The 18,003-nt window shown below is 35.2% G+C and overlaps 1 protein-coding gene and 1 long non-coding RNA gene across 2 annotated transcripts in view; one reads left to right on the top strand and one right to left on the bottom strand.

The window, feature by feature from the left end:
- Positions 1 to 1,788: 1,788 nt before the first annotated feature.
- LOC131998120 (uncharacterized) lies at positions 1,789 to 3,511 on the bottom strand. Its single transcript, XR_009398583.1, has 3 exons — positions 3,379 to 3,511; positions 2,093 to 2,207; positions 1,789 to 2,031 (listed from the first exon to the last, which is right to left on the bottom strand). It is a non-coding gene; the product is annotated as an uncharacterized LOC131998120 (long non-coding RNA).
- Positions 3,512 to 6,192: 2,681 nt separating this feature from the next.
- Positions 6,193 to 18,003, top strand: part of LOC106086161 (inactive serine protease scarface) — a 69,333-nt gene continuing 57,522 nt past the window's right edge. The window contains exon 1 of the mRNA XM_013250717.2: positions 6,193 to 6,337. The gene's annotated coding sequence lies outside the window, so the exon portion shown is untranslated. The remainder of the gene's footprint in view (positions 6,338 to 18,003) is intronic.

The following is an 18,003-nucleotide window of genomic DNA, read 5'->3' as shown; positions in this document are numbered from 1 at the left end:
GAAAAAAACTGAAATCATAAAGTAATAAAACGCTTAAAAAGTCTGAAAACTAAAGAAGCAATAAAATAATTCAAAAGGCCAATAAGAAAAGCTAAAGTAAATAAATTTATTGAATATTCCAGGACGAGGGGTGCCATGTTTGGGATGGGCAACGTCCTGTTTATATAGGTGTTTTGTTAATGGTTTATTTTTTTTCTTGTTCCATCGATAGCTGGTTCGTTTATTTATGTTTTATTGTCAGCCAGAAGGTTGGATTAACAAAAGAACCGCGCCCCATAGACCAAGCCAAAAGCCGGCACTCAAATGCGAGCGACCAGAGCCCGCCAGTCCGACTCCTCACTGCAATGGCATAGGAAATTTATTGACTGTTTAAAAAAAGATCGTAAACGTTTTATGTTAAAGTTTTAACCGAAATCACGTGATCAAAAACGAATTGTCACACCTTTGATAATAATTATCGTTTGGTTCGAAAATCTAATGAGAGACTATTATGCATGCTGTGTGAAAATTATGCTCCGTTTTTTTTTGGAGCTAGATGTAGTTGAAGAAATTGCCTCTTCTTTCCACTAAACACATAGCTCGATGGTTGGTTTTTGCCAAAGCTGTTGTGGTGTGGCTCCAGGAAAAGTCCGAAAATTTGGTATTTAGTAGAATAAGCGCACGATGCTTGTTGAGAAGGCCTCCTTAACAGAAAATTGTCCGCATTTCATAACAAACCCATTAAAACATGGGGTTTCAACACTAGAGCCCACGCTTACACTAGAGCCCAAATCCACTTGCTTTGAGATATTCCCAAAATCCCGTTTATGCTACGATTCAAGTGATTTGTATTCATCAACAGGAAAGTTTTGGACAGCGATTTTATTGTAATGAGCATTTTTATTGTGTTTAGCAAATATATAGAATATGTAAAAAATACCCATGGTAAACGGTATTTAATACATACGCAATGTTGCATTTGAATTGCGAAAGAGATTTGCTGCAAATCTCCTCAAAAAGGTAGATTTGCTCACACTGAAAATATATGCAAAGCACTAGATTTCCGAAATCTCGTCGCAAATCTCGAATCGCTCCATGTGTAAACATGGTTTAAGGATGCTTTGCATAAGGTATATGTTCAGTATATTGGGTGAGGTTGATTCCATAAAATTCAATTAATTTTTGGCCAATTCGTTATATTAAGTGCTATTATTTTGACTGATTGTTTTTTTAGTTCTTGGCAAAAAGATAAGAAATAGGATTGTTTTATGTTGAAAGCCCTTATTGAATGCCAACAATTTTCAAACCTTAACTCTAAACGAAATTAAAAAATATATATATATATAAAAATGAATAGTCCATAAAGTCTGCGTTCATGCGACAATTTCTTTTTTAAAGATTAAAAAACAACATAAAAAAATAAAAAAGTTAAGTTTTTTTTGTATAAGTTGTTTCTTTATATTTCTTAAATTGAAACAAAAGCAAAAATACAAGTTTGCTTTTGCTTTTTTATTCTAACGGTACTTTTGTCTCATAAGAAGAAATTATGACAACCAAAAAGTCTGCGTCCACCTTGTTTATTTCGAAAGTACCGTTACTTTTTATGATGTTTGTTCTTATTTTTGATCAGTTTCAGTTCATTATCATAACAAGTGATAGTTACACCTGTTTTTTAAAAAAATTAATAAATTTGGAAACATGGAAGCTAAAGAAAAGGAAATATGCATACCTGAAAGAAAAATAATTATTAAATTGTGGAAAGAAGGGCAAAACTTTAGAAATATTGGTGGAATAGTTGGAAGAATGTATTCTTCTGTCCAGCGCGTAGTTAATAATTACAAAGAAACCGGCATTATAATTTCAAAGCCTCGGCCTGGGCGTCCAAAAAAATTATTCGTTAGAGAAGAGCGCAAAGTGATTAATATGGCAAGCAACAACACTCGTATAACATCAACCAAAATTGTTGAAAATATTAAAACAATGTTTGAAAAAGCATCTATGCCGAAACTGCCAGAAAAATATCACATAGAGTTGGATTTCATGGAAGAGTTGCTGGAAGAAAGCCGTATATTTCAGTCATAAACAGACAGAAGCGGATTGCATTCGCTAATACTTTCATCAATAAGCCTCCTGAATTCTGGAAACAAATTATTTTCTCCGACGAGAGCAAATTCTGTATTTTTGGCATTAAAGGCCGGCAAATAGTGTGGCGCAAGTCCGGGACTGAGCTGGAAAAAAAAAAAAATTTAGTTAGAACGGTGAAGCACGGCGGTGGTGGAGTTATGGTGTGGGGGTGTATGGCTGCTAGTGGAGTGGGTCAATTAGAATTTATTGAGTCCAAAATGGATAAATGGGGTTATCTTAATATTTTTAAAAAAATTGAAACCAAGTGCTGCTAAACTAGGGTTAGCAACGAAATTTTGGTTCATACAAGATAACGATCCAAATCATACATCGGAGGTTGTTAGGCTTTGGCTTCTATATAACACTCCAAAGCAGCTTAAAACATCTCCCCAATCACCATATCTCAACCCCATTGAGCATCTTTGGGATCTATTGGAGAACAAAATTCGTCAGCACGTTATAACCAGCAAGGAGATGTTACGAAGTGTCATGCAGGCAGAATGGGCGAAAATAGCATCTGAGGAAACAGAAAAGTTGGTAAACTCCATGCCAAATAGACTAAGTGCAGTCTTAAAACAACGTGGCTACCCCACCAAATATTAGGAATGTGTTAATATGTTTTTATTTTGTGTTTAAATAACTATTTGTTTATTTTTAATTACTGAACGCAGACTTTGTGGTGCTTGTATTTAATTGTTATCATATTTAAATCGCTCTAGAGTGAATGTGCTTAACCAAACTTAGAATTTTGTTTTTGTTTTTTAATGTTAGGAATATGAATAAAAAATATATGTAAAAGAGTTGATTTGATTTATAATTTTATTTTGTGTTCTTTAACCAATCATAAAAGTTTGTCAGGTGAACGCAGACTTTATGGGCTATCTGTATATATAAAGGGTTTGTAAGTAAAAAGGCATAAAGTCTCGAATTGAATTGAAAATTTATATTGGTGCTTTTATTTTGACTGCAGCTGCATGTAGTAGGTATATGCATATAAATCAGCGATGGGCAATACACCCAGCTATTGTACATTAAAGTAGTAAAGAACATAAGCCCATGTTCAAATGTGTTAGTGAGCCCTTCCTTGGTTTAAACGCAAAATGTTCTTATAAACCAAATCAAAGACAATGACTTAGTTCCTCCTTGATTGAGGTGACTCACACCGGCAGTCAGTGGTTGTCCGACCTCACATTCTTTGTCTAACGTTAACGGATAATGGGTGTTGCACTGATGAGTTAATATGTCTTAATTTCATAATCTATGACATATACATACATGTCCATTAAGAACGATATGCCACCTGAATCAAGTGACGTATCAGACGCGAAAATTCTCTATTTCGCAACCGCAACCGTTACCCCGCTACTCATGCGGAGAAGTGATTCATTAAACAATTCGAGAGTAGTTTGTTTCTAAAACTAATTTCGAATGGGTTACGTTTGGGATTTTGCCGACTCTTAGCCAAAAACGAAACGCACATGGTGGCAATGTTGTTGTCGAAATACTAAATGAATGAAGTGGAAAGACAATAAATTCAAATTGGCCAAATACCGTGTTTTAGTCGGTGATGTTTTGGGTGTTCTGCTGTGGTCAGCTGAGTGTGTCAGCCCATGCGAAAAGTTCGAAGAGAGTTGAGAGAACGACCTCCACGAAGCATCCGCTGAGAAGAGATCCATCTCGGCGGCAGCAGAGCGAGCCGGCATGCGCTGTCGGCAACAGCGTTGTCCGAAATATTGTCCAAAAACATGTAAAGATGTGTAAGGCATTGTTGTCTCTCGTTGAGCTGGCTGCGATAACGTTATTCGCGTCGTCCACAATGACAGTACTGCACAGCATTAACCACAACTGAAATCAAAACACTTGTTTTTTCTGGGATCCCCGGTCGCATCGTCAACACAACAATAGCGCCGAGCCTCTGCGAATGCCCCTCAGTGTTGTCAGATTATGCGAAATTCCCCAAATGGGGGATTTTTTCCGTGAACGGGGAAAATTTTTTCTCATTTGAGGTATAGGAGTTTTGATGGAGAAAAAAGTAAAACTTGGGGACTTTTTAGGGGAAATTCCATCAGCATAGCTTTAAAATGTATTTTATTGAGTATAAGAATTTTCGTTATGTTTAATTCTGGCTGCCTTTGGATTAGGTGTGATTTAATAGAATGCATGTCCACTTACACTGATACTTAATGTAGAAACGCATATCACGAGATGAGAAATTGTACATGAATATGATAGAAATAGGCCTTAGTCTACCGTACTAAAGCTGGAAATTCTAGTCTTGTCCGTCCCGTTTATAGAAATCACGATGACGGTCGAACGAATGAAGTTTTAGGCCATTTGTAAATTGGTCGTTTGGCTTCAGACTTGGATATAGCTTCCATATAAAGTGGTCTCTCGCCTTGACCTATGGACCCCTATAAACTGCTATTTTTATCCTATTGAGCTGGAATGCACTTAGTGTTCTGTTAAGACATTTAACCACGTTGACAAGTATGGTCCAAATCGGGTAATAACCTAATTAGCTCTCATATAAACCGAATAAAACTTTTTCTCGGTTTGACAGATTGAGCCCCTGTAAGCCGCAATTGTTATTGGCTGAAATTTTGCACGTAGTGTTTTTATACCCACCATCGAAGGATGGGGGTATATTCATTTTGTCATTCCGTTTGCAACACATCGAAATACCGGTTCTGACCCTATGACGTTTATATATTGTCCGTCCGTCTGTCTGTTGAAGCTGAAACTTTGGACAGATTCTTTTTTGACCATAGGCATGTTAAGTTCGAAGATGGGCTAAATCGGACTATATCTTGATATAGCCGTCATATTGACCGATCTGCCGATTTAAGGACTAAGGCCCATTAAAGCTACATTTATTATTCGATTTCGCTGAAATTTGAGACAGTGAGTTTTGTTAGGCCTCTCAACATCCTTGCTCAATACGGCCCAGATCAGTTCGGATTTGGATGTAGCTGTCATATAGACCGCTCTCTCGACCGCTCGCAGAAATTTTGTATAACGAGTTGTGTTAGGCTTCTCAGTATCTGTGTTCAAAGCGGTCCAGGTCAGTCCAGATTTAGATATAGATCGGTATATATCGATCTCCCGATTTAAGGTTTTGCTGAAATTAGGCACAATGAGTTTCGTTAGGTCCTTCGATATTTGTACCGAGCATGGTCAAGATCGGGCTATATTTGGATGCAGCTGTCATATGTACCGAACTCCCGATTTATGATTTTGAGAAAATAAAAGCACGTTTATTACTCGATTTCGCTGAAATACGACACAGTGAGCTGTGTTACACTCCTCGACATTCGTGTTCAATATGGTTCAGATCGATCTATATTTGAATATAGCTGTCATATACATATACCAATCTTCCGATTTAAGTTCTTAGGCCCATAAATGTTGAATTTTTTATCCGATGAATGTATTGTACAATGAGTTGTGTTAGACCCTTACATAGCTTTCTTGAATATAGTGGAGATCGAACTTTATTTAGATAAAGCTGCTATGGGTTCATAAATGAGGCTTTTTCACGGTATTGTGACGAAAGGGTTTTAATATATGTATATATATATATATATCCTAGGTTGTAGGTATCCAAAATTCGGCACGCCGAACTTAATGCCTTTTTACTTATTTATTACTTACTATGACAAAATTCTAAAGTACCAATCCTTTAGTAGTGGGCATAAAACTTAAATTTGTTATAAAACCACACTTTAATCAGTGAGTATTTTCTTTAGGGGATTTTCTTGGGGGAAAAATATTTTACTTGGGAATTTTTTGGGGAAATTCATTTGAAATTTTGGGGATCTCTCTCAAAAAAATCTGGCAACCGTTATGCCCCAAAACACATATAACAACAATAACAAAAATCATAACATTACGAACGGAGAGAAGAACGACCTGGGGACAGAGAAAACAATAAGCGGCCGAAGAATATGCGGACGGACTCACACCTCAGCCACCAACCGAGACACATATTTCAATCTGTAACTAAGACCTCAGCCGTCAACGTCGCTGAGAAGTTAGCGCGTTACCGAACGAAAGCTTCACCCACTAAAAGCAGCCGAATATAAAAGGCGCAAGCGTAGCACAGAAATCCCACAATCTGAAAATACTAGTGCGCGTGGTAGACTTTAATTCGTAACGCAAACGACGTCATTACTCGCCTGTTCCCAAACGCAGTAAAATCGAAATCTGCCCAACTTTTGACAAAATCTCAAAATAGGTAAAGGAATTAAATCTCGACACACACATGAAACATATTTCGTTATCTATTTTGCGGGTTTTGAACAATTTAAGACAAACATTTGCAAAAAGAACCATTGAAAAAAACCAAAGAGAGACAGACTTGTTCAGCTGCTTTTAATAGAAAAGTGCGTGCCAGTGCCAAGTTTGACTTCAGCCTTATCATATAAGTTATCGCTAAAACCAAGGATTAACAAGATTTGTGTGTGTGTATGTGAGTTGATAGCGTGACTGAATAAACGACAAGACCCTCGGGATACTATAAAAAGTTCCTACTATTAAACAAAAGAATAACAGCTGGTCGGCGATTCATGTACTTCACAAGACAGAGGTCACGAATTTCACTACAACATGTCGTGCGAAAATCTCTCAAACGACTCATTATTCTGGTGCTAGATTTTGCGACAGACGGCTCAATTACACACAATTGGGCATCTTCACTTTTGGAATTATTCTATAACGTCGTTTGTCTCATTTTGTGCCTTTGTGGAGCTAAACAATCATCCATCCATCCGTCCCTATTAACAGGTTTGCACTCTTCAAGTGCCGACTTGTTGGTTAAATCCTTTAAGTTGAACTTTTGATACGGCCAATGAAAACTCTACGACAAAATGTCACCTGTTGGTATGTTGTCATCTATTGAGTTTATACACATCCACTGCATCCGCATCACCCTGGTTCGAAACAGTTTTCGTTCAAATTTTTTAAGTTACTGTTCAACGACAGAATGTTTGTTGCTTAAGTCTTTTGTGAAAGTGAACGAGAATTTCAAAGCAATTGAAAAAAATTGTTTTTTTTCGATCAGGGAACCTAGTCCATATTTTTCCGGAAATAATGATACGATTGCGCAGCGGTTAACAGTTATGGTGTGATATAGTACGCCATAGTGGGTGTACGACACGCGCCCATACTGCAGCATACTATATCATAACATAACTGTTAACATGCCGGCTTACGACGCCAACTGCCTGTTTTCGAATCCTGGCAAGAACTTTAGAAAAATGTGCGGCGGTGATTAACCGCTTTTAATGTTGCGGCCATTTTTGAGGGGCAAAGACATAAATTCATTTCAAAGAATCTGACAGTGATTTTTGATATGTAATGATGACCAGACAGACCGTTCATGACAAAATGGAACGATAGCCACATCTTCCACGGTTGCAATACTAATAATGTGGAATCCAAATGAAAAGTTTTAGGGGGTGAGTAGAGTACGAAACTAATATCCAAATCTGGCGCCAAGTTTCAAGTGGGAATTCTCACCTCTCAGACTAATGGAACATGGGAGAAGAGTGTGAATCAACTTCCTAGCAGCCCTATGGTTGTTCTAATGCAGTTGTCATATTTGTGTATTACAACTCGAATTGCATTTGTTGAACCATATCACGCACATTTACGAAGTGTACCCTACAACATAGATCTTATTTTAAAGTACTTTGGTCTTTCATCATCTGCTTGCGACGACATCTACCTTTACGAAAAGTAAATTCGGAAATTTATGTGAAAGTTAGTTTTGTTCCCAGTCATTTTTTTGGGCTGCCCATTGAACGGAGGTCATGAAAAAAAAAACAAAGCTCAAGTACTAAAAAACCATCAACTCCACCTGTTGACCTAAACGGGTTCAATCCGCTATTCTAAGGTAACCCAGCCAACATGATTTTTAAATTGTTCATTCAGGGCTTTGTTTGTCAAGAAGTACCCGGTTTTAATCGTACGGCAAACATGTAAATCACTCAACATTTGATTGCTACGAATTCACAACAGATAGTTGGAGGTTTTGTTGTTTACACTTCATGGTCTACATGGCTCGTTTTGGAGCCACAGATTTCATCTCCACACATTGCTACGACATCGATACAAAAGAATAATTTTAATTATTTATTTTCATTAAATTCTAATTCTTTACAAAATAAAAGAGTATGCTTAAGCAGAATTCTCACAACTTTAGAGAATGATCGTACCAAAGAATCTTTTGTCACAAAAAGATTCATAATTTTTAAATAAACTCTTCAAGAGCTTTGCTATCTTTACAGACAACGTCAGGGCACCATCAACGTTACACTGTCAATGGAAAGACTTTATTAGCATTTATCGAGGTCTCAAAACATTTGAAAAAAAAAAAACACAGACCAACGGTGAAATAGGAACCAGCTTAATGGCTCAAGAGGTGGTTTCAAAACTACTTCTAGTAAGCCGCAATTGTTGGCATCAGCCGCTTACTCGCCAAACGTAAATGGGATTTGTAGCGGTATTCCTATGGGAAAATAATTTCGCTATCACACTAATTGTATTCCGAGTAAAGCTTAGATTGAAGCGGTTAAGTTAACCTTTCGGCATATATAGTATGGCAGACTGTGGGTTTGTAAGCAAGGCAAAGAAAAAAAAAAAATAAAAAAAAATTTTAAACCATTTTGACAATTGGAACTTAAAAAAAAACTATTTTGTATGAATATCCCTATAATACAGCCTTTATTATTAAAAATATTGTTGAAAAGGACATTAGTAATTTGTATATCTAATCACCAATTTGGACATCACATCTTCTCCACTCAGAAAAATCCTGCTAAAGCATGACGACATGTGCCGAGTGATGCGGTCAATTTCCCAGCAAAAAATATTAAAAGGAAAGGTTGGGTTAGTGACAGTCTATTTTTTAAGCGGACAAACCTGGAATAATCTTCGTACATGCCTCTAGTGGGAATTGAACCCACGATGTGTGCTCTGGTAATCCAAACACGCACCTCTTCGGCTACCACCAGCCAGTGTACGAATTGATGCACGATAGTCCACCCTCGACCGCACTTTTCAACCAATCATCTTCATATATGAAAATCATCGGTTTGGACGCAATCTAATTATCCTATTCAGATCTGGATATAGCTCCCGTATATATGTTCGTCCGATTTGGACTAATATTGGAACAATGTGGACATTGATTGATTCTCTAGCGACTCTTCAGATTACTGATGAATTTCATAGAAATCGGTTCGAATTTAGGGGACAGGGACAAACTTCTGACATATCAATGAGTGTTGTCCAATTCAAGATTAGACCTCCTTTGCATGGCCGAGTCTGAATGGCATGCCGCAGTGCGACACCTATTTGGAGAAGTTTTTACATCGCATAGCACCTCTCAAATGTTGCCAGCATTTTAAGGGGATCCTAAGTAACCACGAGAATGTTATGAAGCACAATTAACGTTAAATCCATTGCTCAATAATTTAAGTAGTTAAGCCATGCGTTAAATCCCTTAATTTTCGATATGAATACCTACTAGCCAAGATTTTATTTTCGGGGTGGGGGGGTGGGGAGAGTCGCCACAATTTTTTTTCAAAATCGAAAATTTTCAAAACTCTTATATTACTGTAAAATTGGTAAATATACCTCAAACGTTTTTTTTTGAAATTGTGGTCGCTACTGAGTGCAGGAATTGGTCCATCGGCGGTGACATTTAGTTAAAGTCAGAGCTGAATTTGTACTGCTTGTCAACACACTATTTATAGGCCGATCCTAACCTTTCAAAATGTTGTTCTCTTTGTGAATATTAGTCAGTATTTTGAAGACTTTTTTCTTTTGCGCTCTTTTTAATTTGCTCTCAAACTAGATTCATGATATTAACAGTTTATTGTTTGTGTAGGTCAATTGTTTTTAAATGACTTTTATTTTCATAAAATTTTACGCTTACAAATTAAAAAATTAAGCAACTAAAAATGTGAAATATTTCAAAAAAATAAATTTTGGCCAATTTTTACGACGAGTTAACTTGTTCCTTTAAACTTGTTCCTTTCTTTGCCCACTAATCTTTACTCAGAGATGAAATAAATAAATAATTAATGTCAAATGACCTAGCGACAACCGTAAATGTAATACAGAACTTGCTCTCATAGATATAACTCTGCCGACTAATACTATTTTAACACATTTCTTCAGGTGGAAGAAAATCAATAATCCAAAAAGTAAATTCTAAAATTTTTATAAAAAAATATTTCACTGTGTCCTACACTACGGCCAAAGCCTACAGAACTAATAAATTTCTACTAGAATCAACGCTGCTTGCTATTGACTGATAGATTTCGATCCTAACTCACTATGAGCTCCATATCAATTGCCTTAAATACTGTATGTGTATTGTGAAATTCCGAAATGGTTTCATTTGAAATAATTTCTTTAAAATGTAAATTAATCTGGGTGATTCCGTCTTTAAAGAAAATGTAAGTAGCCCACTAAATACGAATGGGTAGAAATATAAAAAATAAAAAAAAAAAAATTACTACGTCTATATAAATGCTCCAAATTACGAATATATGGAAATTCATGCAAATTGTCTTTAAAACTAGACCGATTTATATGATTTTGCGCTCGCATTAGGACTTTAAATAAAACAACTCATGCTAAGTTTTGTAGAGATCGGGGCCAAAATTGTGCCTACACCAAGTCCTAATCGGATGAAATATATAAATGGGTACTATATCCAAATCTGAATCGAGTTTTATGAAATTTTGCACACATATGACAACGTCAAATAAAGCATCCCGTGCCAAATTTGGTAAAGATCAGACCAAAATTGTGATAGCGTTAAAACTCCATATCGGATTAAAGATATATATATAGGTGCTATATCTAAATTTGAACCAAAATTTATAAAGTTTTGCAATCGAAAAAAAAATTTTGTGAAGAAAACACTTCGGGCAAAATTTTGTAAAGATCCGACCAAAATTGTGGCTGCTATAACCATAAAATTCCATATCGGATGAAAGTTATATATGGGAGCTATATCTAAATCTGAACCGATTTTGCCGAAATTTTTCACACATATGAAGATGTTGACTAAAACATCCCATGCCAAATTTTGTAAAGGTCGGACAAAAATTGCAGCTTTTACAGCCATAAAATTCCATATCGGATGAGAGTTATATATGGAAGCTTTATCTAAATCTGAACCGATTTTTATGAAATTTTGCACACTATGGGGACGTTGAATAAAACACAACAAATTGTGCCTTCTGCAGCCTTAAAAGTCCATATCGGATGAAAGACATATATGGGACCTATATCTAAATCCAAACCGAATTTTATGAAATTTTACACAAATATTGGGACGTAAAACAAAACATTTTGTGCCAAATTTTGTAAGGATCGGACCAAAATTGTGCCTTCTACAGCCCTAAAAGACCATATCGGATAAGAGATATATATGGGAGCTATATATAAATCTGAACCGATTTTGTTCAAAATCAATAGCGTTCGTTCTTGGGGCGAAATAGAGACTTGTACAATATTTCATGACAATCGGACAATAAATGCGACCTGTATCTTGACCACTAGAATACATGGACAGACAGACGGACAGAGGGACATAGCTAAATCGAATCAAGAAGTGATTCTAAGCCGATCTGTATACTTATCAATGGGTCTAGCTCTTCTCCTTCTAGGCGTTTCAAAAAATGCACAAAGTTATAAAACCCTGTACCATAGGGGTGGTGTAGAGTATAATTATTGTAGACAAATTTATTCGTTTTTGTACTTAAGAAAAATAGTTTTAAAGTGGTCCTGGCCTGATCAAATTTTTGTCTCCGTAGAATAATATAAATATGAAATTTTGTGATTTTAAAAAGTTTAAGTTAAATGTTGTGTTGAGAATAAATTTAATTTAATTTTTTCTATAGACTAAATCATTTTGCTTGGGGGGGGGGGGGGGGGGGGGCTCGGGACCTTGGGCCCCCCTGGCTACGTCCCTGTACTATAAGTTGCCATCACACGATATGTGCGTTAAATTCTGCATCCATTAGTCTTTTCTAATGTACGTCAAATACGAATAGAGCGCTGTCTAATCGACCTGCATGCTCATATGTTTTGTATCTTTTTTATAGACATGTGTCTACATGTATGTATTATGCAATAAGAGCTCGCTTTAATCGAAAAAGTTGCATATTTGATCGAAAATCCATTTTCACTTTAAATAGGAAAATGGATATTTTTGTATCGCGTAACATATTATCGAACCTATACTAGGCGCCGCACGGTGGTTCAGAATGTATTTCACTGGGCAAAGATCAAATTTATTACTATCTCCGATAAGACAAATTTTAAAGCCCCTCAATATTAAATATGTTGAAAATGAAGGAGTCAAAAAATTCAAATTTCAATAAGGGGCCTCTTTCTTATGTCGCCAGCATTAGGAGGGGATAAATCTTTACATGTCAAAGTACCTCACAAATGTCGCCAGCGCTGAAAAAGAATTCGAAATAACGATTTCTACAAACTGACTGTGCTGTTTACCCAATGTTTTTTCAATAAGCATGTATACTCAGGTACTATATTTTCATCAAAGTAACATTTTAATGGAATAGAACTAATCTGGGTGAGACTGGGTTAGCACCCCAATTATGGCGGGAGTGACCTCTGTAAGCCCATATATACTTTTTTACCTGTATGGAGTTGTATGTTGAACACTTTTTTAATTTTAATGAAAGAAATCAGGGAAAAAATTTTTATCTGTTCGTATGAATATTCATTCATAGGTAATTTGTGCGTTGTATCAAATCGATATCAATATATATGGAATTTTTAACGTAGTCGGCCTAGTTTTTAACCTTTTAAGGGTTTTCAGACTTTTCACCTCTGTTTATGCCACCTATGGATGCAGCATACCATAATTTATATAAGAAAAGGGATAAAACTGCAAGCTCAGTTGATTATAGAGATACCAAAACAAACAGCAAGCATTAAAAATATTGCAAATGCTGTAACAAAGTTCCAAACTAGCATCTGAAAAAGATGAACTATAAGTCTTATTTCATGATTTAAAACAATTATCGAATTGCAAGTGTGCAATAAGCATTAAATTAATAAATATGAGTTACCATTTTTTAGACAAAACTCATGTCTAATTTTTTTTTCTCATTTTCATAGTCGCAAAATATTATTCGTTTACCGTACCAATAATTATTCTCCTCCTCCGGGTGACTACTTAAGCGTATAGACCAGTGATGGATAAAAAGTAATGGGCGGTTGGTAAATTCGGAAAATGACAAAGTCTAAAGTTTTGCCATAGGTACGTTCAATGGACGGATTTTTATATAATTGTGTAGCAAAACATAGAAATTAATCCAAATATGCTCTGGCCGAGTTTGAATTACTTACTGGATCTGCTTATAAATGGTAAAAAATTGAGTTAGAATTGTGTTACACCATTAAATTGAACTTGGTGGTTTTTTCAATATCCACAATCTATTTTAAAATTAAAAAGAGTATACATGCATAAGCATGATGTAGCATTAATTTATAAGTAAAGAAAAACTAGTTGAAATCCCGAATAACATTTTATGCATCAAGAATATAAGGTATTGCCAGTAAATCTGTTACAAATTTTGCCAGCGGTTAGTATTCGGAGGTTCGTCATCTTGTGCGGATGTAAAATCGGAAAGTTAAAATTTTTCAACTTGTACTTTACGTTTAAAAATGCTCGCACTTACAATACCACAAACAAACATTTTGCAACAAACGCCGTCAGGCTGGAGGCAACACGATTTTTTTGCTGTGCATAGACTGTTTGACAATATTTTGAGCCATAAATAAGTATCAATCTGTTGTATTCGTCACAAATTCTTGTAATTTTATCGTAAACAAAGTGCCAACGTTTTTCATAAAAGAAGTTTACTTATCGAAAAGTTCGTTTATGGTTTTGATGGTTTTCAAGCCACTATCGCCAGTTATATTTTGTTTAGCAGTGGTCCTATTATCGATGGTCAGTTGTCAATCGTTGTGAGTAAGGGCACCTCCGTCAGCGTCATTCATACATTGAAGCATGTTTCGCTAATAAATGCTATATTGTGCTTTGTTTCTTCATTTGCAAAATGAAACTACACGCTAAGAAATAAGATATTTGGATTTTCTTTGACACGAACAAATCTGTTTTATTGGGGAAGTACTATTGTTATAGGAGCTGTATAACATTTACATTTTGCAATTTAATGAAATTGATTTAAAGTAGGAAAAATATAAATATGACATAGTTAAATATACATATGTATACCACAAACAAACATTTTGCAACAAACGCCGTCAGGCTGGAGGCAACACGATTTTTTTGCTGTGCATAGACTGTTTGACAATATTTTGAGCCATAAATAAGTATCAATCTGTTGTATTCGTCACAAATTCTTGTAATTTTATCGTAAACAAAGTGCCAACGTTTTTCATAAAAGAAGTTTACTTATCGAAAAGTTCGTTTATGGTTTTGATGGTTTTCAAGCCACTATCGCCAGTTATATTTTGTTTAGCAGTGGTCCTATTATCGATGGTCAGTTGTCAATCGTTGTGAGTAAGGGCACCTCCGTCAGCGTCATTCATACATTGAAGCATGTTTCGCTAATAAATGCTATATTGTGCTTTGTTTCTTCATTTGCAAAATGAAACTACACGCTAAGAAATAAGATATTTGGATTTTCTTTGACACGAACAAATCTGTTTTATTGGGGAAGTACTATTGTTATAGGAGCTGTATAACATTTACATTTTGCAATTTAATGAAATTGATTTAAAGTAGGAAAAATATAAATATGACATAGTTAAATATACATATGTATATGGCATTCATTGTTTTGAAAAATGCTTCAAAACTTATATTTATTCCAACAACTCGCGAACTGATTGCGAGCGCAATGATTTTTCTTATGTGGTTACTTTCTTTGACCTGTTACAAAAGTATCAGAGCTTAATAATAGGCTACTTACAAATTTGTTTTTCCTATAATTTAATCTATATTTTTTTAAGTTAAATTTTTTTGTATCTACTGCTTCCTCAGAAAGATCCCTTATGGGTCAGCAACATACAACACGAAATACTTGGAAGCATACTACAGCAATATGAACAGTTTTCACAAATTTCATATATTTGAACTAAAGTTAGGATTAGCTTTCAGAAAACTACATAACGTCGGACAGATTCGGGCAACTGAAACTCTATGCGTTGGATACTGCAAACTCTCATCAACATTTGAAAATAATACTTGAGATGTTCTGTGAAGTGGAAAGTTGTTAAAAGCCAACAACTTTTATTCATACATAGTGTATTTGCTAACTTTTGGTGTCGGAGTCACTTCGTTTATAGTGAAATCTTTAGGAACTTCGTTGTTTTGTTTGCAGCAAAATATGGTTTGTTCCGCGAAAAGATGATTATTTTCTTTGTTTATTTCGAGTGAGCGCGTGAGCGAGAAGAGGCGTAAACTCAAAATACCCTTTTTTCATTGAGTAAGTGTTGGTAGGAACACGGTCGTATGAGAATGTAAGCTCGGAAAGTTAATATTTTTCAAATCTCTCTTTAGGGCTGGTTCTCTATTCGTTTTTCACAGGTGTTTTTCAAGGTTACTTTTCCATATACCACAAAAATCTCAAATATAACATAAAACTTTTATGAAATTTTTTTCATAAGTAATGAGGGAATGTTTTTTTTGCTTCAAAATCTATTATCTAAAAAAAGTAATCATGATATCATTTCGCTAAAAGCGAATAAAGTACCACCCTTTAGGTAGATAAAAAATTGTGCTATTTACAATACCACAAACAAGAAAAATTGCTCAAAATGGTGTGCCAGTCTGGAGACAAGAACAATTTTTTTTTAAATTCTTTCAAAGTTATCGTAGACAAAATCCCAACGTTTTTCATAAAATCGAACATTTCGTTTGTGGCTAGGATTATTTTTTTTTGCGTGTAAATGGACAGGTAACATCATCGTGGCTTGTTTTTGTTTAAATTCCATTTCTTACTTTATTCGTCTTATAACAATCGAAGAAATTCAAAGCGGACGACCAGTTTTAGTATTAGCGCCAGAACACAAAAAGCTAAAGATGCATTTGCACTAGCCGATGTGATAATGCATATTAAGAGAATTTCCAAAACAAAGTGTTTTGAAAACAAACAACCAGTAGTTGTTTTGGTCTTAGCAAAATCCCAGGCAATTTCTTTTAAAGCATTTATTTCAAGTTCTTTTAACAAAGCACAGTGTGTTGAAGCCAAAAAGAATTTTAAATGAATATCTGCTAAGCAGTTACCAGGTGATGTGTCATATTTCGGTACACCTAAGTCCACCGAAAACTTTTTTTAGGCTGCGAATCTGATCTGAATCCGATCTGATCATCAAACAGTATTTCCTCTAGGAAAACTAGTTCTTTCCCACGTTGTCTCTGCTTTTGTACATAATTTATTTTAACTTGTCGGGGGAATCACAACCACTCTAGACAACTTGAGAACACTCTACACAACCTTGCTCTAGAGTCCAGACGACTACAATAGTGAATGAGGAAATAATGAAAGAAATTTTTAACGGCGGCCCATCCGAAGCTGGTATTGCAAATACTACAGTTTCATTCCACTACTAAATAACCTGGTGGATAAGCCAAAGTACCATCATAAAGTACTTTCAAATTTACCTTAAATTTGGAATTGCAAGTTTCGAAGGAAATTTCTCTTAAGACAAAATTCCAAAGAAATATTCTTTAAATGCAAAATTTCATAGAAGTTTTCCCCTAAGGACAAAATTTTAAACAAATTTTCTCTATAACATAATTTTAGTAAAATTGCAATAAACAAAAATTGCAGACATTTTCTCTAAAGCATAGTAATCTGGTCAGCTATCGGAATTGTTGTTATACATTTTTTTAAGCATAATAACATGAAATATTATGAAGCACTAACTCAATCTTACATTCATATAACACTAGGATTAATTGCATTTTCATTTTAGACACAGTTCAAATAAAATATAAATAAGTTTATATATAACATGAAATATTATGAAGCACTAACTCAATCTTACATTCATATAACACTAGGATTAATTGCATTTTCATTTTAGACACAGTTCAAATAAAATATAAATAAGTTTAAAATTCTCTACTTTCTATTTTTGATTATTTTTCAACCAAAGCAGAAATCGTCAAGCGTCACAGCCCTATTGAGGCTCGTGCAAAAAAATTGTCCAAATGACGTAAAATCATCCCGTCTGGTAGCCCTGATGGTAGCACGCATGCCACAAACTAATTCAACAGAAGAGTTAGTTAGAAATCCTAGCAATTAAATTATTTTCTCCGTCAAGTTTTGACAGACACATAGTACTTGAGACACATGGTACCAATGGTGGAAAATGATTGTCGCATCCTACTTGAGATGTGTCTAAGCAAGAATCGCATTAAAGTGTTTTTTTTTTTTTCAAATAAACAACTTGTAAGCTCAGCTTAGATAATATAGTTAACGTTGAGAAAAAAAACCAGCTAGTGGTACATGATTAGCATTGGCTGGCTTATGACACACTCCTTCGAACGAGACACTTAGCTGCTTCCAACGGCTCCTTTCAGGTATTTTAGTAGTATATATTTCCTAATGCATTTGTTCATATGACTTAAGATGTATTTTTATCGATTGAAATTTCCAATATTCTCTTATGTTTTCTCGTTCCTCATCATACAAATATTGTCAGCCATTGCTTGGAAAATAATACATATGTAGTAGACTAAGTGGAACAGTGTTTGGCACAAGACCTTTCCCAACACGTTAACAAACCAAATGGATTGGACAATTGTTCTTTTGCTCCATGTTGGGAAGCTGTGGCGTTTTTGCGGACCAGGGTTTAACACAAGCAAATGTTTAC

Source organism: Stomoxys calcitrans, chromosome 5 (assembly GCF_963082655.1).
Source record: "Stomoxys calcitrans chromosome 5, idStoCalc2.1, whole genome shotgun sequence".
NCBI classification, from domain to species: domain Eukaryota; kingdom Metazoa; phylum Arthropoda; class Insecta; order Diptera; family Muscidae; genus Stomoxys; species Stomoxys calcitrans.
This window is presented reverse-complemented; position numbering and strand designations above follow the sequence as displayed.